Here is a 20,633-nt window from a genome sequence, read left to right as displayed (position 1 = left end):
CTGTTGTCTCAATAAATCATGACACGTGTTCCCTGGAGAATAGGACCTGCTGTCTTCAGGGCCTCCTCTACTGCTTTTAGTTCATTGAAATTCAAGGATTGGCCCAGATGCCCTGGAAGGTCTTCTGGGATATGACTGCTCCCCAACTTCTTTTGCTGGCGTCCGTTGTTAAAGAAGAGATCAGGTGCTGAATCCAAGCAATCCCTTTGGTCAAATTTCCTGGGTTGACCGACCAGTTGAGAGATACCTTCACATGGTGGGGAAGAGATATTTTTGAGTTGAGCATCTCTGGAAACTTGTCCCAGCGAGAAAGGATAAAGTTCTGAAGGATTCTTGTATGAGACTGGGCCCAGGGGACCGCCTGAATGCACGCTGTTATCGACCCCAGGACCGACATGGCAAACCTTATGGATACCGTCTTTTGGCTCTTTAGTATTTGGATCCTTGATCTCACATTTAACCGTTTGGACGCTGGCAGTAAGGACCTCTGGTTTTGAGAATCCAAGAGAATTCCTAAGAAGACCTTTTGAGTTGATGGGGTAAGGTCTGACTTTTCTCGATTTATGATCCAGCCCAAGGATCCCAGGATCTATAGGACGGATTGAAGTTGGTCTCTGAGAACGGAAGAAGGAGCCGTGACGAGGAAATCGTCCAGAAAAGGGATGATGCAGATATTTTCTTCCCTGATAAATGCAACTACTTCCACCAGGATTTTTGTAAAGGTCCGGGTTGCTGAGGAGATGCCGAAGGGAAGGACCCTGAACTGAAAATGGCATACGGTCTGATTTAGAGAGACAGCAAATCTCAGACAACACTGGTAATCTGGGTGGATGGGCACATGGTAATATGCATCTTTTAGGTCTATGGTAGCCATGACAAAGTTTTTCCCGATCAGAGGAACCGTGGATTTTACAGACTCCATTTTGAATCTTTGATAAAGAATATATTGATTCAGAAGCTTCAGGTTGATAATAACCTGGTGGGTTCCATTTGTTTTTTTTTACCAGGAACAATCTTGAGTAATGTCCCTTGCCCTGCTCTGCTTCTGGCACGGGAGTAATTACTGCTGAAGATAGCATTTGCTGAAGCTCTGATGTTACAACTTTCTGGAGTTTTGCTGACAGGAGAGATGTTATTTCCAGTCTCTGAGGAGGAAAGGAGGAAAATTCTATTTTTATTCCTGACCTGACCCAGTCTAGGATCTTGCAGTTTGATGTTATCTTCCTCCATAGCCTGAAGAATCCTGAGATTCTGCCCCCTACTTGTCTGGCGTCATTGCCTATCAGAACGTTGGGACTGAAAAATGTTTTTAACCTCTACCCCCTTTGGGGTAGGGCCAGCAACCCGCTTTACCTTTTCCTCTGTATGAGGTATTATGTGGTTTGAGGGGGACAAAATAGCCTCTTTTTGGTTCTGGGAGAGATTTATTTTTATCAGACACTTTCTACAATAAATTGTCCAGCGTTGGACCAAACACGTACTCCCCTTTGAAAGGTATGGAGCATTACTTGGATTTAGAAAGGATGTCACCACTCCACATCTTTAACCATAGAGCCCTTCTTGCGGCATTGGAGAGAACCGAAGTTCTTGCTGCAATCAGGACAGATTCAGTGGAGGCGTCCGCCAGGAATCCCGCTGCCTTCTGTAAGAGGGTGTAGAGAGGCCAGAAGATCTTCTCTGGAAGTACCGCTCTGGATATAATCTTCTAACTGATGTAACCAGTGGAACAAGGTTCTTGTGACACAGGTGGAGGTGACGTTTGTTCTTAGGGCAGCAGCTGATGTCTCCCATGACTTTCTCAGTAAACTGTCCATCTTACGATCAAGTGGATCCTTAAGCTGAGAGGAGTCTTCAAAGGGTAGGGTAGTCTTTTTCGCTACCCTCGCCACCTGAATGTCGACTTTAGGCATCTCTGTCCAGCATTTAGAGATGTTTCCATCTAAGGGAAAGCGATCCATTAGGTCAGATGGGATGTTCAGCCTTCTTTCTGGAAATTCCCATTCATCCAGAATTGAATTCTGGAAGTTGTCATGAATGGGGAACACCATTCTCTTTCTTGATCTCAATCTCCCAAACATCTCGTCTTGGACTGTACGTGGCGTTTTTTCTTCTTCCACGTCCGTTGCGTTTCTGATGGCAAGTAAAAGTTCCTCCATGTCATCAGAGGAGAAGAAGAATTTCCTATCCTCCTGATCAGTACTGATGTCTGGAGTGACCTCGCCTTCTTCTAACCATTCCTCCTGGGCTGAATTTTCTGCCTCAAAGTCTGAGGAATTTTCTGGGGGCATACTTCCTCTTTTTTTATACTGAGGGACCCCCTGAAAAAGATTGTGAGAAGGTGGCTAACGACAACTGGATCTCTTGGCGCACCATTCCCCTGACTTCATCCATTAGGGATGATTGTTACTCACAATCTTCTCTGTACACGGCTGACATAGGGCCATTTTGTGGGTGGAAGGGTGGGAGTTTCTTATTGCAAATGGCACATCTGTGACTTGCAAGTTTTTCCTTTTGATTTCAGTGCAGGATCCTTGTCACACTAAAATAATAAGGGGAAAACATAAGAATGGATCCTGCACCGAGACGGACCTACCCATACCAGACATACTCACTGGGCCAGAGTTTGTGCTGGGCTCTGCAGATGCAGCTTTAGGGGCAGACGCATCCATCTTTAGAACCTCAGTCCTTCCTTATGGTGTCTTACATCAGGGTCCTTTTATACAGGAACTGAGATCCAGCGCTGTCCTCATCCAATAGGATGAGGCCCCCACTCTCCTGATATCAGGACCACCAATCCTGATTATTGCACTTTTTTTATTGAAATTTCAAATTTCCAAAATGGCAGTGCATTCCACCCTGGAACGCAACCATAAGTGATGACGCGGCCATTGAATGGACCGGCGCGCGTCACTTCCTATGAGCTCTCCATGCGGCCAGCTATACACCGGAGGAGAGCGTTGCGCTCAGGGAGAGGGGGAGACATCGCAACTGGCTGGAGAGCTACAGGAGGCCCCCAACCAATATCTTCTCACCATCCAGCATTGAATGAGCTCTGGAGGTGCGGTCCCGCAGGGAGGAAAGAGCAGCGGACATGGAAGGAAGGCACAGGGCGATCGATCCACAGCCCCACCAGAAGGAAACCTCTTCATCCCTTAGGGACAAGAAAACACTGAGGTTAGAGGGAAGGGAAGGGCTATTTAACCTCTTGTTTCCTGTCCCTAATTAGGATGGGGAGGCAACCTCCTGCTGGTGCTGTCATGAAGGTGATTAGAGAAAGCAGCATGTGAATGCAGCCTAAGGCTATGTTCACACATTGCGTTTTTATGCAAATTAAAAGCTGCTTTTTACAATGTCGGCAAAAGCTAGGAAATTTCAGAAATCTCAGGTTCACGCTTATTTTTTGTTTTACTCTTCCTGACTGAATTGGAAAACTGATGCATGTTAATTCTTTCAGCATTTTTGCAGCGTTTTTTCACTCATAGAAAGTAACAAGTAAGTGCAAAAAAGCAGCAGAAATGCAGCAGAAAACGTTGCCAACAGTTCTTGCAGCGCTTTTAGTGAAAAAAAATCAAGCATGGCTGGACGTGAAACCCATTTATTTCTGTGATTTTCCCACATTTAAACCTAAATGTCTTGGTTTCCTCACCCGAGATGGCAGATAGGATTAGTACATTTTAATTAAATTAGTGATATGTGTAAAAGTAAACAATACCTGATATCTCAATGCACCGCCAAGTCTTGGGTAAACTATGACTGACCAATTCCCCTAGCTGTTTTTACACTTCCAATTGTGTATTTTTTCATGAATAGTCACTAGTTTTTCAGACATAAAAATCTTTTTCCACTAAATAATTGTATCAAATTGCCCCTTTTCCCCAAAATGTTTTCTGGTGTCACATCCGTCTGTTGTTGGTGGCCTAACACCTTGCATTGCTCATGCTTGTATGGTGGAAGCAAAGCTGAACTTTGGGATCCTGAAGAACGCAGCAAAAAGACGCAATAAAAAACTGTTTTTTGTCTGCAGCTTTTTTACTGCCAAGACATCAAGTTTTGGCTGCAGAAAAAAACAGCAGCAAAAACGCAACGTGTGAACATACTGTAAAAACATGACGCCTTTAACAAGTTCAACTGCAAACCTTTCTGGTAAAACTACATGTAACATGGGTCATATTGTGCACTTACTCTTTACAGCAAGTGCCATAAACCACCAATACCCCCCTATTGCATTCTCTATATACGTCGGTGGAGATTTGGCTACACACAGACGCACCTCCTCATTCCAATATATGGAGAATGCGGCTGAAAATGTTTGAACAAGGGTTAGAAAATAACTGCATGTAGCTGTAGAGTCACCATCAATCTTACTGGGGAGCCCTTAGCAGCTGGGCCTGGAGCTGTGATGTCATCATCTACATGGCGGTGATGTCACGATCTACATGGAACTCTGGTGTCATCATCGGCTCTATGACATCACAATGGGAGTAAAGTGTATAGAATGCCTGAACGCAGAGCCGGGGCTGTCTTTTGTGTCACTCTTTATTGGATACACAAAGCTAAAGGAATAAAAGGAGAAAGAAGGAGAAAGAAAGCGACGCCATCATGAGGATTCATGGACGTCCCCGTTATGGCCAGCGGCTGCTGGTCAAGGCTCTCTCTTCCTGCAAGTCAATTGGCTTTAGCCTTCTGACCCAATTCAGGAAATCCCATCGCAATTGGAGAACACTGCTGAAGGATTCCTTCCTGGCCACGAAATCTGCCACCATTACAGCAGTCAGGCGCTTCAGGTCAGTTGCTATAACCAGACGTAAAGACCACGTCATCAGCCAAGACAGCGGTGAGAAGAGCCCAACCTACATAGTAGGTGATACTGAATCCACGTCCACCATTGCAGAAAGTGGAGAGGATCTTGCCGATCCAGAATGTGCACAAGGTGCACACGAGGGGCTGCTACAAACAAGACCCCGGGACAATCTAAAAAGAAAAGCACCAACCTCTGAGGACAGTCAGCCCGAGATGCTGCCACCGGCCAAGAGAGCTGCTACAGAAAACCTTTCTGATCTACTGGGAGAGGTAACCCCGGAGATGGAGACCCCACAAGTGGAGATGCCCGATATCGGGAAACAGGAGGACATCCTGTCTCCAGAGCAGTTAACCATCCTGCTGAGCAAAGGGGAGGAAGGCTTCCTGGATGATGAGATCATCATGATGGCACAGGACCTGCTGCAGAGTCAGTTTGAGGGTTTTGATGGCCTGCAGCCCCCCTGCGCTCTTCTAGTGCCAGGGTACAGTGTACTGAAGAATGCTGTACAAATCCACTATGATGAGGAGAGGGTGCACTGGCTGACCACCTGCTACAAAAATGGCCAAATCTTTGTGGCCGACAGCATCAACTCCGGAAATCTGACTCCGTCCATCTGTGAGCAGATTATCAACCTGTACAGTGAAGTGGTCGAAGAGCCCCTGAAACATCTGACATTTATCGATGTGGATCAGCAGAGGAACAGTTATGACTGTGGCTTATTCGCCATAGCGTTTGCCTACGAGCTTATAGCAGATGGCGGTGAACCCAGAGCAGAGTTCCGGCATCGGTTGATGAGGACTCATCTGATATCCTGCCTGCAGACCGGCAGGATCAGCGCATTTCCCAAAAAGGTCAGGAAGTGACTCCATGCCTATAAACGGCATGTAGAGTCAATGACGGTCCACGAGATCGCCCTGACCTTCAACCGGACACGACCCTGAACCACAGACCAGCCTGCACCAGTAAGTAACCATGGACTTTCCATAATACCCTCAATGTAGTGAATGTATAAATATGATGGGGGGGGCGCTGCCATTATTGGAGCTGTTTATCAGTAAAGCTTAGCTCCAGCCCCTAAAAAGATGCATTAAGAGATTAATTATAGCAGGATTCTAAGGGGTTTTCTGTTATTTTGTACACAGAGGTGTGAACCAGAACAAGAATGACCCCCGCAGCTATAACAAGTGTCGGTGTTTCTGTCATCACCATGGACCAAATATAATCCAGGTTAGAGGAGTGCACTAAGCAGCAGTGACTGGGAGTAAATCGTGTGAACGTCTCTGATATTAAATATTCGGCTGCTCCATGATCAGTTCTGTTCCCTCTTTCTACAGATCACTATAAGCGACCTGGGGTCCCACTAAGAAGACGGGGTACGGCTGGAGGTGACGGCTATAAGAAGTCAATGATGTGGCGGCCGCCATGTCAGGAGCAGAGGAGCCGCACTTCAGGACGAGGCAGATTCCGGGCTCGGTCTCTGTTCTCATTACTTTCTGCAGTCAGATGTAATCACTGAATAAGTGAATCTTCTGCTGCATCAACCCCGATCTACAGCACAAGCTGCCATCATCCAGCACTGCCCAAGGGAAGGGCAGTCCGTCAGACATGGTTCCCTAGAGGTTTCCTCCACCGGGGGTTTTTCCTCTCCTGAGTTCTGACGGACGACTCTCCGTGAGCCCATCATCATCAGGGCCACATGACTATTGCCCCACACGACTGGTGGGAAATTCTACATTTGATATCTTGTATGAAGCCAATAAAGAATTCAATTAATATCTAGCAGCCGTGTATCTGAATTTATTATGTTTCGTCTACTATGTATAGTACAGAATTTGGTGAACTCCAGGGAGAATATACAGGGGTGCAGTATTGTAATAGTGTTATAATACTCTCATTTACAGGTGCTTCTCACAAAATTAGAATATCATCAAAAAGTTAATTTATTTCAGTTCTTCAATACAAAAAGTGAAACTCATATAGAGTCATTACAGAGTGATCTATTTCAAGTGTTTATTCCTGTTAATATTGATGATTATGGCTTACATCCAATGAAAACACAAAAGTCATTATCTCAGTAAATTAGAATAATTAACAAAAAACACCTGCAAAGGCTTCCGAAGCATTTAAAAAGGAACCTTATTCTGTTTCATTAAGCTCCACAATCATGGGGAAGACTGCTGGCTTGACAGATGTCCAGAAGGCAGTCATCTGCGCCTAAACCACATTTAGCATCCACACGTTTGGCATTTCTGTAGCGATGACAGCCTGCCTAAATTACAGGTGTGTGTCTCCAGAAGCATGGGCTGGACACAATGTACTGGTCACTACAATGTATTGGGGGCTACAACGTACTGAGGACTACAACGTACTGGTCACTACAATGCAGATTTGCAATTTTCACTCAGCAACATCCACCGCTGCTTGTTTCTGGTAAACTCACTACACTTGCAGATAAATTCCCAAAGGGGTATAATTTCTAAAATGGTGTCACTTCTGGGGGGGAGGGGGGTTTCCACTGTTTAGGCACATCAGGGGCTCTCCAAACCCAACATGGCGTCGGCTAATGATCCAGCTAATTTTGCATTTAAAAAGTCAAATGGCACTCCTTCTCTACCGAGCCTTGCCGTGCGCCCAAACAGTAGTTTTCATCCACATATGGGGTATTGGCGTACTCAGGAGAAATTGCACAATACATTTTACAGTGCATTTTCTCCTGTTACCATTGTGAAAATGCAAAATTTGTGGCTAAAAGAACATTTTTTTGTGGGAAAAATGTAACTTTTTGTTTTCACGGCTCTACGTTATAAACTTCTGTGAAGCACCTGGGAGTACAAGGTGCACCCCGCACAGCTAACACTCCTTGGGGGATCTAGTTTCCAAAACGGCGTCACTTGTGGAACGTTTCTACTGTTTACGCATATCAGGGATCTCCAAAAGCGATATGGCGGCAGCTCTCGATTCCAGCCATTTTTGTGTTTGAAAAGTCAAACTGTGCTCCTTCCCTTCCGAGCCCTGCCGTGCGCCGAAACAGTGGTTTTCTTCCACAAATGGGGTAGCGGTGTACTGAGGAGAAATTGCGCAACACAATTTGGGGTCCATTCTCTCCTGTAACCCTAGTGAAAATAAAAAAATTGGGGGCTAAAGTAAATTTTTTGTGAAAAAAAAAGTAGTAAAATGTTCATTTTTTCCTTCCACGTTCCATTAATTCCTGTGAAGCACCTGAAGGGTTAATAAACTTCTTGAATGTGGTTTTAAGCACCTCGAGGGGTGCAGTTTTTAGAACAATGTCACTTTTGGGCATTTTCTGTCATATAGGCCCCCCAAAGTCACTTCAAATGTGATATGTTCCCTAAAAAAAAAAAATGGTTTTGTAAATTTTGTTGGAAAAATGAGAAATTGCTGGTCAATTTTTAATCCTTATAACTTCCTAACAAAAATAAAATTATGTTTCCAAAATGATGCAGATGTAAAGTAGACATGTGGGAAATGTTATTAACTATTTTGTGTGACATCTCTCTGATTTAAGGTCATAAGAATTAAAACTTTGAAAATTGCTAAATTTTCACCAAATTTCCGTTTTTTTCACAAATAAATGCAAGTCATATTGAACAACTTTCAGCAGCAGATGGAAGGAAGGGAGACACAGTCATTACTAGTGGGTAGGCGGAGCCCACATAGGATAGAAACACCTCAGATTAAAAAAGAGTGTTGTCCGGCCCCTCCAGCTTGGGCTCCTCCTACTCCAGCTCTCCAGTCTAAAATTTGAGGTCACAGAGGATGGTCGCTGCTGGAAGCAGCTCCTCAGAAAATTTTTTTATTTTTATCGGACAGAGACTTAGACCCCCGTGGTCTTGAGGTCTCAGCGCTGCTGGACCCCCACCCCTCCCTTGGCGGATCTGCATTACCCTTTGAGAGAGGTCCCTGCAGAACCCTGCCGGCCCCGGGGGATGAGGGATGCTTCCCTGGCGGGGACGCAAACCGCGCATCTGGGGTCACTGCGTTCTCCGCCCTGGGGGGAAGCTTGGGCACAGCGCCACAAATCCCTGGGGGTCCCTGTGGCGCTCAGCTGGGTGAGTACTCAGCATGTTAATGTGTTTTGAGTGTTTCAGCGGCTGCTGCGGCAGCCGCTGCTACGGCAGCCGCTGCTACATGTATTCTGGTGGTGACTTGTGTTTTTTTTGTCCGCAGGTGGATGCCTGCAGGACATGGAAGCGGGGCAGGAGCGGAGAGCGGAGGAGTCGCGCGCGCTTTTTTTGAAGCCGGCGGGGGGCGTGGCTTCGCGCCTTCCCGGTCTTTCGCGGGCAGGAAGCGCTCTGAGCGCGCGTTTTCTCCTGCCCCTCCTCTTCCGGCTTCTCTCTCCTCACAGCGCGGCGGCCATTACTGAACGGCTTCCATCGGGCTCCTCACTCTCCTCTCCTCCCGACAGACCGAAGGAACACTGCACCGCGGCCAGCTGGGTGAGTCGCTTCTGCCTGTCAGGGCAGAAGCTTAACCCCTCACCCCCTCAGCGCAGGGCACCTTTCTGAGGCACAATAAGGTGGCAGACTGTGCTGTCCTGCAGCTATTACCTCATATAGAGGTTCCCTTTTTTGTCTGGGGCTCGCACATCCTTTTCTTTTCACAGAGGTTGTGGGGAGTCTGCGACATTAACCCCTTATTAGGCGGTTATCCCTTAATTGGGGGTCAGCTGGGGTAGCTCTCTCTTTAAGAGCTTTAACCCTTCAGCTTTCTTTTAAGAAACCACACTGTCCTACTTACTGACAGGTTTAACCTGCCATATACTGTGTGAGGGCATGTCAGATCAGGGTCCAGGAGATGCGGACCGTCTCCCAGGTCCGCTACAGGATCAGTCTCGCGTGTCTGACACGCAGGAGTCCTCGACGGCGTCAAGCGCAGCGGTCGGGGGTTTCGGTGATGGGGCAGTGGTCAAAATGGAGGCCCTCACTCGTTCTATTGATGGCCTGTCTGACCTTCTAGGTTATTGGGTGTCAGCTAGATCCTCTCATGGCAGGAAGCGCCACAGGCCGGTACTGCCCTCCCCGCGCAGCGACTCGGAGATCTCTGTTATGGAGGGTTCCCCTTCAAGCTCAGATGGGGAGATGTCCGATTCGGATAAGGAGGATCGGCAGGGGCACTCTGCCTCTTTTTTGGGCCGTGCAGAGGCTTTTATTGGAGCCATGAGGGAGGCGTTACAGTTTCCGGAGGAGGTAACTAGACGTCCTGGTAAGTCGGCCCGGATGTTTCAGGAGTCGCATAGGTCGCGCTTGGCATTACCATCTCTGGATGAGCTTAATGGGGCAGTGGAGAAGGAACGCCTGTGTCCAGATAAACGTTTTCAGGGAACACGATTTTTTTGAGGCACTGTATCCGTGTTCCACGGAGTTGATTGATAATTGGATTCCTTCTCCTGAAGTGGATGTCCCTTTATCCCAGCTTAGCAAATCCTCATTACTGCCTGTTAAAGGGAAGGCGAGTCTGCAGGATCCGCTGGACAGAAAAACGGAGATGGCGGCGAAATCCATCTACGAGGCCGCGGGTCATGGATTCAGAGCGGTGCTAGGATCCATGTGTGCTTGTAAAGCTTCCCTAAGCTGGTTGGACCGTCTACGGACGGCGTGGCAGGATGGATCCCCGCTATCCGAGGTAGATGGGCTTTTCAAGTTGTTGGAGGATGCGGCCCGATATGGCAGTGATGCAGGTTTGGATACCGCGTCACTGCTGTCCAGGGCGCAATCCTCGGCGGTCACAGTCAGAAGAGCACTGTGGCTCAGACAGTGGACCGGGGACGCGGTTTCCAAGCAAGGTTTGCTATCTTTAGCTTACAAGGGTGGTCAGTTATTTGGATCTGACCTCACGGAGCTGATTGTCAAGGCAAAGGCAAAAGAAGCGGCCTTACCACAGCGAAGAACTGTGGCTTCTGCGTCGGGCAGGCCTAGTGCCGGTAGTAGTCGGCGGCCCTTTCGGTCCAGGGGACGGTCCGGTCAGCCCTCTTGGGGATCGGGTCGTCCCTCTTTTTCAGGAAAAAAGGCTTCTCAGAAATCCCGCACTCCCTGGAAACAGAGCTTCCGTCAAGACAAGCGGGACGCTGACAAAAAGCCCGCTAAGGCGGATTGACGCCAGGTTTTCACTCGAGGGCTCTCGAGTGGGGGGTCGCCTGCTCCAATTCGAATCGACTTGGGCGTCCCGCGTTTCGGACTCCTGGGTGACGCGGGTTGTGTCAGCAGGCTACTTCATAGAGTTTCTTTCTCGACCCCCGGACAGGTTTTGCCGATCTCGCATTCCGTCAGAGCCCGAGCTAGTTGCCGCTCTACGGCAGGAGGTCGATTCCCTTCTGCTGAAGGGTGTGGTGGTACCGGTTCCGCCGGAGGATCGGGGAAGAGGGTTTTATTCAAACCTCTTTGTGGTCCCCAAAAAGGAGGACAAATTTCGCCCCATTCTGGATCTCAAAAGATTGAATCGGCATGTCCGCACCCGGAAATTCCGCATGGAGTCGCTTCGCTCGGTTGTGGCGGCCCTGTCGCAGAACGACTTTTTGGTGTCAACCGACATTCGCGACGCTTATTTGCATGTTCCCGTCGGAAGGGCCCACCAACGCTTCCTTCGTTTTGCCATAGGTCAGGACCATTTCCAGTTTGTGGCCCTACCATTCGGGTTGGCCTCGGCGCCCAGAGTTTTTACAAAAATTCTGGCACCTCTCATGGCGATCCTTCGAAGACAGGGGGTTACGGTTCTTCCCTACCTAGACGACCTTTTGATTGTGGCGTCCTCAAAGGAGGAGGCGGTGACGGCTCGCAATCTATCCCTTCAGCTCCTGGAGGACTTCAGGTGGCTGGTCAATTGGAAGAAGTCGTCTCTGGAACCGTCGCAGTCAATCCTGTTTTTGGGGATGCATTTCGACACGGTACGAGCAGTGGTGTCCCTGCCTCCAGACAAGCAAGCAAGTCTTCTTCGACATGTACAGGTTATGAAGTCTTCGACAGCAATGTCCCTTCGAAGGTGTATGCGCCTTTTGGGTTTGATGGTGGCGTCAATGGAGGCACTTCCGTTTGCCCAATTTCATTCCAGGACTCTCCAAATGCTCATTCTGAACCGTTGGGATCGATCACAGGCTTCGCTGGATCGCAGTGTCATCATCTCCCACAGGGTGCAAGAGTCTCTAGAATGGTGGTTACGTCCGGAAGCGTTATCCCTGGGGAAGTCCTTCCTCCTTCCGAGGTGGTCGGTCATAACCACCGATGCCAGCCTGTCAGGCTGGGGGGGGTGTCTGGAACGATCTCTGGATTCAGGGAGTTTGGTCGTCGGAAGAGTCTGTCCTGCCGATCAACATCCTGGAATTGAGGGCGATTTTCCTTTGCCTCCAACACTGGACGGTCCCTTTAAACGGTCTGCCAGTCCGAGTGCAGACAGACAACGCGACGGCGGTCGCGTATATCAACCATCAAGGTGGAACGAGGAGCTCCAGGCTCATGATGGAAGTGTCTCGGATCCTGGTATGGGCCGAGGCCAAGGTGCCAGCCATCTCTGCGATTCACATTCCGGGAGTTCAGAATATCACGGCGGACTTCCTCAGTCGCGAGAAGGTGGATCCCGGAGAATGGAGTCTTCACCCAGAAATTTTTGCACAGCTGTGCTCCCGTTGGGGAACTCCTCAAGTGGATTTGATGGCATCAAGGTTCAACACCAAGTTACCGACGTTCATGTCCAGGTACAAGGACCCGAAGGCTGTGGCGGTGGATGCTCTGGTGGCTCTGTGGGACCAATTCGAGCTAATCTATGTGTTCCCGCCGATATCCTTACTTCCTCTGGTGTTGCGTCGGATCAGACTGGAAAGAGTCCCGGCTATGTTAGTAGCCCCAGACTGGCCAAGGAGGACGTGGTTCTCGACGCTGGTGTCGCTTCTGGCTGCGCCTCCACTTCCTCTCCCTCTTCGCCCGGACCTGTTAACCCAAGGGCCCGTTCGTCATCCGGACCTGAAGTCTCTGCGTTTGACGGCGTGGCTCTTGAGACCGAAATCTTGACTCGTCAAGGTTTTTCAGCCGAAGTCATTGCCACTCTGCGAGCTGCCAGGGGTCCTGCCACTACTAGGATCTATCACAAGACTTGGGAGGCCTTCTTTTCATGGTGTTCGGGTTCTTCAAGGAACCCGAGGATTTTTTCCATTCCCAATTTGTTGGCCTTTTTGCAGTATAGCCTGGACAAGGGTTTGGCAGTTAGCACTCTGAGGGGTCAGGTTTCTGCTTTGTCCTTGCTGTTTCGGAAGGCTATCGCCTCGCGTAGGGACGTTCGTTCCTTTTTTCGCGGGGTAACCCGTCAGTTTCCGCCGCGGAAGGCGCTTGTGTCCCCTTGGCGGCTCAATCTGGTCTTGGAGGCTCTTCAACATGGGCCTTTTGAGCCTATGGACTCCGTTAGCCTTTCTTTGCTTTCTTGGAAGGTTGCCTTTTTAGTGGCAGTCACCTCTTTGAGAAGGGTTTCTGAACTGGCGGCTCTTTCTTGCTCGCCTCCTTTTCTGGAGTTTCTCCCGGATCGTGTGGTGCTTCGCACACGGGGCGACTTTCTACCTAAGGTGGTGTCACAATTTCATGTTAACCAGGATATTGTGTTGCCCTCGCTCTGTCCGGAACCGAGGAATGCAAAGGAACGGGCCTTGTACTCATTGGATTTAGTGCGGGCTTTGAAGTTCTATTTGTCTATTACTCAAGGTTTTCGGAAATCGGACTCTCTGTTTGTGATTCCAGCAGGTCGTCGGCGTGGTCAACGAGCTTCCAAGGACACTATAGCTCGATGGATTCGGTCGGCCATTTTAGAGGCTTACCGACTCAAGGGCGAATCTTGTCCAATTAAGATTCGAGCTCACTCCACAAGAGCTGTGGGTTCATCGTGGGCTTTTCATCAAGGGGCCTCGGCAGCTCAACTCTGCCGGGCGGCTACCTGGCGCTCCGTCCACACTTTTACAAAGTTTTATAAGGTGGACGTCAGTGCTTCCGCTGATGCAGCCTTAGGACGTAGGGTCCTGCAGGCGGCTGTAGTTTAAGTTATCGTTAACTTGTATTTAGCGCTAGTTGCGCATTTTTCTAGGTTGTTGGGATTCTGCCTCTGTTGGTTTTTTCCCACCCTTAATTTTTGGACTGCTTTGGGACGTCCCACTAGTAATGACTGTGTCTCCCTTCCTTCCATCTGCTGCTGAAAGACGGATTTTGGTAAGACCTTACCTGTAAAATCCTTTTCAGCGAAGGAAGGAAGGGAGACACAGCTCCCTCCCATGGCAGAAGTGTGTTGTTGTGTTTTCAGATGCAGCGTGACCCTTCTCTGATAGCGATTATCTGGGCTGAGGTCGGCGCGCTAGGGCTCTGTTCCAGCATTGCCAGCTCATCACAGTGGTCAGGTCCAGTGAGTAGTACCTGGGACTGTGTGGTTTTTCTGTTATATGCATAACCTGTCTCTTGTTTTTTCTCTGAAGTTCTTCAGAAGGGGTTATGTTGCTCCGCTGGTGATATTTGCTCTTCCTTAGCTTGTGTACGGACTGGAGAGCTGGAGTAGGAGGAGCCCAAGCTGGAGGGGCCGGACAACACTCTTTTTTAATCTGAGGTGTTTCTATCCTATGTGGGCTCCGCCTGCCCACTAGTAATGACTGTGTCTCCCTTCCTTCCTTCGCTGAAAAGGATTTTACAGGTAAGGTCTTACCAAAATCCGTCTTTTATCACTATCATGAAGTACAATATGTCAGGAAAAAACAGTCTCAGAATCAGGGGGATCCGTGGAAGCGTTCCAGAGTAATTACCTCAGAGGGACACTGGGCAGAAGTGTAAAATTTGGCCGGGTCATGAAGGTGAAAACAGGTTTGGAGGGTGAAGGCGTTAGCACTTCTCTTTCTGAAAGCATTCTTTACTCTACAGCATTTATTCCAACTAAAACTTTTGCCCTGTGCCGTAGAGAAAAATATCTTTATTTATATACACAAACCTACATATTGAGGCAACTAAAGATGGCACCCCACCACCTTACTACTTTAGATCTAACCTATAATATAAGGGACAATAAAAGGGTTGGTCCATCTCAGATATTTAAAGAGATTTCTAGCTTTGGAAAACTCCTGTTCCCCCTCTGCAATTTTTTTTTGTTAAAGAAACTGTGCTGTACTCATCCTCACTGGGTCCGGTACGGAGTCTCCGCTGCGCCTTTTAGTGTGTCATTATCAGTAGTGCTGCCATCACAGCCAGTAGCGGCACAATACGCTCAGGGCCAAGCACTATTGACGTGACATCAGAGCTGCAGGCCATAACAGACACTTGGAGCAGCGGCGGAGACTCAGTGCTGGACCTGGGGCTGGCGAGTAAAGCGCTTTTTTTTTTTAAACAAACAGCAGCCAAAAGAAAAGGGAGTTTCCAAAACTGGGAAACCCCTTTAAGGTATATCCATAGAATATCCCATTGGGAGAACACCTTTTAAAGGGCTTATTCAAAGAACTTCAGCATTGCTTACCAACGCCCTGGAAGTGAGCGGTGCTGCTGACGTCATGACCCGTGTGTTCAGATATTGGGCACATGTCCTATTCTAATGAACCGGACGGGTGCACGATACCTGCCCATCATGCTAGCGTCTCGGTAGGTCTGCGGATCGCAACGTCATCAGCACCGCTAATATCCGATGTGGAAGTGAACGGCTCTGGACAAGCCCTTTAAGTGAAAGAAGAATACAACTTCCCTTTGCCTGTGGGAGAGGTTGGGCTTCTTCTGGCTCAAAAAATAGATTCTCTTTAAAAAACTGTCCGTCCTGCAAGAATGGAGACAGCGGATATAATACAGGACAGGAAAGGTGACTGGTATGATGGAAGGCTCACAGGGGGGGAAGTTATAAAGCTGGGGTACACGGGGTAGCGCACCATGCAACAGATTGAACTATCCTTTTAAAGGCAAAGATACAGCCTATTTCCAAGATCCTACCGCAATATGTAGTAGATCTAATAGTAATATTCGAAAATACCTCCAATTAGAATACAGTATAGTTCTTCTGATTCACTATGTCACTTACCCTATGTGCAGGGCATTGTAGTAGCTTAGGTATCTATGGTCATGACCACTCATAGCGACAGTTGTTAGTGGTCGTAATCATGGATACCTAAACTACTACAATGCAGTGCACATGGGGTAAGCGACATAGCTAATCAGAAGAACAATACTACAATTTTAATTGGAGGTATTTGCTAATATTATTATTACACCTACTACATAGTGGGATAGGATCTTGGAGATGGGAATGCCCCTTCTTTTAGGATACAGTTGATGCTTTACAGTCTTCCTAGGTGTATACTTACTAGTTTTTCAATGGTGGGAAAATAAGTTACCAATCTGTGCAACACAAAAAAATTAAAAAAAAAAGCATTGAATCGGTGATTTGCATTTGTTTAATAATGTGATAGCAGAGAGGTGCGGGCACCTGTAGCAGGCGGAGAAGCTTTCCACCGCCCCGTGCAGAGGGTTTCCCTCCAGCCACAGCTCTCTCAGCTCCAGGTTGTGGATCAGATCCAGCTCTTCAACTCTGCAAAGCTAAAAAAGAACATGTTCCCGTCACCAGCTACCACCAGAAAACACAGAGATTTGTTTGTTTCTCGCCTTCTTCCAAGAGCCACAAACCATTTTATTGTTCCGTCTATATGGCCTGGGTTTTTTTTTCCCAGGATGAGTATGGGCTTTCTATTCCTCCATTTTTGGGACTTGTAACTTTTTCTGTTGCTGGGGCTGGGTGAGGGTCTTTTTGTATTTTTATTCATACCATTTTGATCGATTGTTTTTTATTCCATTTTTGAGAAGTGCAGCGATCGAAAATTCAATTATTTTGATTTTTTTAAACGGTTTACAATTTGGGTTCTTTATATTTTCATAGGATGGAGTTTTACGGATTCGATATACCAATTTTTCTTTTTATTTATTTTTTTAAATTTCTTTATTTTTAATTGGGAAAAGCGAGACAAATGAAAATTATGAGTTTTAGTTTATTTATTCATTTTTAAATAAATTTTTACTTATTTTTGCCCTGGACTCTGCGACTGTTTGATCCCTTGTACTATACTGGGAACACAGATGTACAGAGATGGCAGGACGGGGGTCTTCAGGAGACCACTGACTGCCACTGTTACCCACCGGTACCCCACGATCGATGGCATATACGGGGTAATCGGAAAAGACGTCACGACGGCAGCAGACCCGATCCCTGCGCAAGGAGGCGACGTACCTCGTTATAGGAGAGGTTCAGACTCTGCAGGTGCCGGGTCAGAGAGAAGAGATGAGCAAAACCAGTCAGCTTGGAGAGACGACGACAACTCAGGTCCAAAGACTGAAGCTACAAAAATATATATAGAGAATTTCACAAGCAGCCTATGGACAGGGGGGCGCTGGTTCTTACCCCATGTATCATTAGCCCAAGAGAGACAAAAAAGATTGTGGGGGTCCCAGCGGGGTCCCCAAGGATCTCCAGTGGCATAGCCTAGTGTGGATCTGCTCAGGTCACAGATGGGGCTGTAATTAATAGTATTTATTATTACCTGGGGGTAACACTCCGAGATGATCTGCAGGACGACCTCTGCGGCTGCAGCGTGGGTCAGCGAAAGCACAATGTTGTCAGAAAGCAAATCTAAGGAAAGCAAATAATATTAGTGAGGAAGGGGCACGGCGCAGGCAGAGGAGAGAAGGCGAGGGGGCGCGGGCAGAGGAGAGAAGGCGAGGGGGCGCGGGCAGAGGAGAGAAGGCGGCGGGGCGCCGGCAGAGGAGAGAAGGCGGCGGGGCGCCGGCAGAGGAGAGAAGGCGACGGGGCGCCGGCAGAGGAGAGGAGGCGACGGGGCGCCGGCAGAGGAGAGGAGGCGACGGGGCGCCGGCAGAGGAGAGGAGGCGACGGGGCGCCGGCAGAGGAGAGGAGGCGACGGGGCGCCGGCAGAGGAGAGGAGGCGACGGGGCGCCGGCAGAGGAGAGGAGGCGACGGGGCGCCGGCAGAGGAGAGGAGGCGACGGGGCGCCGGCAGAGGAGAGGAGGCGACGGGGCGCCGGCAGAGGAGAGGAGGCGACGGGGCGCCGGCAGAGGAGAGGAGGCGACGGGGCGCCGGCAGAGGAGAGGAGGCGACGGGGCGCCGGCAGAGGAGAGGAGGCGACGGGGCGCCGGCAGAGGAGAGAAGGCGACGGGGCGCCGGCAGAGGAGAGAAGGCGACGGGGCGCCGGCAGAGGAGAGAAGGCGACGAGGCGCCGGCAGAGGAGAGAAGGCGACGGGGCCGTGAGCAAAAGCAAAGCAGGATGCCAATATTTATTTGTATAAGTATACAAAATGCCGTCATATAGTGCCCACACATTACCGCTATACAGTACAATATATAATATAGTGCCGACACATTACCGCTATACAGTACCTACAATACGCATCATATAGCGCCCACACATTACCGCTATACAGTACCTACAACACGCATCATATAGCGCCCACACATTACCGCTATACAGTACCTACAACATGCATCATATAGCGCCGACACATTACCGCTATACAGTACCTACAACACGCATCATATAGTGCCCACACATTACCGCTATACAGTACGTACAACACGCATCACACAGGGCCCACGCATTACCGCTATACAGTGCCTACAGCACGCGTCACACAGGGCCCACGTATTACCGCTATACAGTGCCTACAGCACGCATCACACAGTGCCCACACATTACTGCTATACAGTGCCTACAGCACGCATCGTACAGTGCCCACACATTACCGCTATACAGTGCCTACAGCAAGCATCATATAGTGCCCACACATTACCGCTATACAGTACCTACAACATACATCATATAGCGCCCACATATTACCGCTATACAGTGCCTACAACACACATCATATAGTGCCCACACATTACCGCTATACAGTGCCTACAACACGCATCATATAGCACCCACACAACTTCGCAGTGTGGATTGTCACAGCTAATTTCACTTAATGGTTTGCAAAGAGTGAAATCTGTGGCCAAATCTGCACTAAAATCTGCAGTTAAGTTTTGCTCAGATTTTCTGTCCCATTTACAGCGGCTTTATGACAGTTATTGCTTCAGTTATAAACTGTGGACACAGCTCAGGTGTGAACAGAGGGCAATGTGATGAGAGCTGATGGGCGGTGATGTCATTCCTGTCCTGCAGCCAGATATTATCCGCCTCTGATTGGTAGAATTAGAAGCCCCCCTCATTCCTTTCCTCTGCTGAATGCGGCCCTTGTCCCCCTCATTACCGCGCTCGTCCCGTCCCGCTCCTTCGCTTATTGTGCTGATGACTCCCGCGCTCTGGATTTCTGCCAGCACTAATGTTGTATCTCCTCCATCCCCCTCATCTGCAGGTGGAAGACCCCAGCCAGCCCAACGACGAGGGTCTCACAGCCCCCCACACCGCCGTGTGCGCCCCCCACACCGAGATCGTCCAGTTCCTCATACAGTTCGGAGTGAAGGTAAACGCAGCAGACAGCGCCGGCTGCTGCCCCGAATATCGGCTCGCATTAAAGGGGGTCGGCAGAAAACCCCCCATCCCTTGTTAGAGGCCTGAGAGCACTTATTAAGCACTACCCCGCCCCCCCGGCCAGCACGTGACTCAGCCCCCGGCCAGATTGCATCAATGGGAGAAAAAGAAAAAAAATTCTTGGTCCAAGAAATAGAAAAGTTGAGCCCCCGAGGGTCTGGGTGATTGAGGACAGACGGTCTAGTTTTTCAGGGGGTTTTCTGTGGCGGTTTCTGTCGTTTTCTCCGCTTGGTGTCGCTGTCAGGACCCCGCTGCACTGCGCCGCCTCCTGCAACAACGTCCAGGTGTGTAAGTTCCTGGTGGAGTCCGGAGCCGCCGTGTGCGCCATGACCTACAGCGACCGCCAGAGGGCGGCAGACGAGTGCGAGGAGATGGAGGAGGCTACAGCCAGTGCTCCCAGCTCCTGTACGCAGTGGCGTACCGCCAATGGCGGCAGACCACGCGACTGCTATGGGGCCCGTGAGCCGGGGGACCCCATAGCAGTCCAGGGGTGGACATACCGCCGCCGGTGCAGCAGCGCCGGGTCTCCACCATGCAGCTGCTCCCTGCACGCGGCGGTCAGGGAGCGATCCCTGCAGCTCCGCTGCTGTCAGGAGGAGAATAGACGCGGAGCTGGAGGTTTCGTCCTCTGCTTCCTCCCTGACCCAGGCGCGCGCAGCTTGATGACGTCATCATGCAGCGCGCGCCTGGGTCAGGAAGAAAGCTGCCGGCAACCAGGAGGATGCTGCAGGCGAGCGAGCTGAGGTAAGTTGTTTTTTTTTTACTGAAATGCTGGGGAGGGGAGGTGGGGGGAGAGGAATGATGGGGCTGGGAAGAGCAATAATGGAGTTGATGGGACTGGGGAGAGAAATATTGGGCTGGGGAGAGGAATGATGTGGCTGGGAAGAGCAATAATGGGGCTGATAGGGCTGGGGAGAGCAATGATGGGGATGGTAGGGAAGGGGAGAGCAATGATGGGGGTGCTGGGAGAGAGCAATGATGGAGGTGCTGGGACAGAGTAATGATGGGGGTGCTGAGAGGAAATGATGGGGGTGCTGGGACAGAGCAATGATTGGGTGCTGGGACAGAGCAATGATGGGGGTGCTGGGACAGAGCAATGATGGGGGTGCTGGGAGAGAGCAATGATGGGGGTGCTGGGAGAGAGCAATGATGGAGGTGCTGGGACAGAGTAATGATGGGGGTGCTGAGAGGAAATGATGGAGGTGCTGGGACAGCAATGATGGGGGTGCTGGGACAGAGCAATGATGGGGTGCTGGGACAGAGCAATGATGGGGGTGCTGGGACAGAGCAATG

The sequence above is a fragment of the Phyllobates terribilis genome, unplaced genomic scaffold (assembly GCF_046119375.1).
Source record: "Phyllobates terribilis strain yellow unplaced genomic scaffold, ASM4611937v1 Scaffold_888__1_contigs__length_569004, whole genome shotgun sequence".
NCBI lineage: Eukaryota > Metazoa > Chordata > Amphibia > Anura > Dendrobatidae > Phyllobates > Phyllobates terribilis.
The sequence above is the reverse complement of the archived record's forward strand: the minus strand, read 5'-3'. Positions refer to the sequence as shown.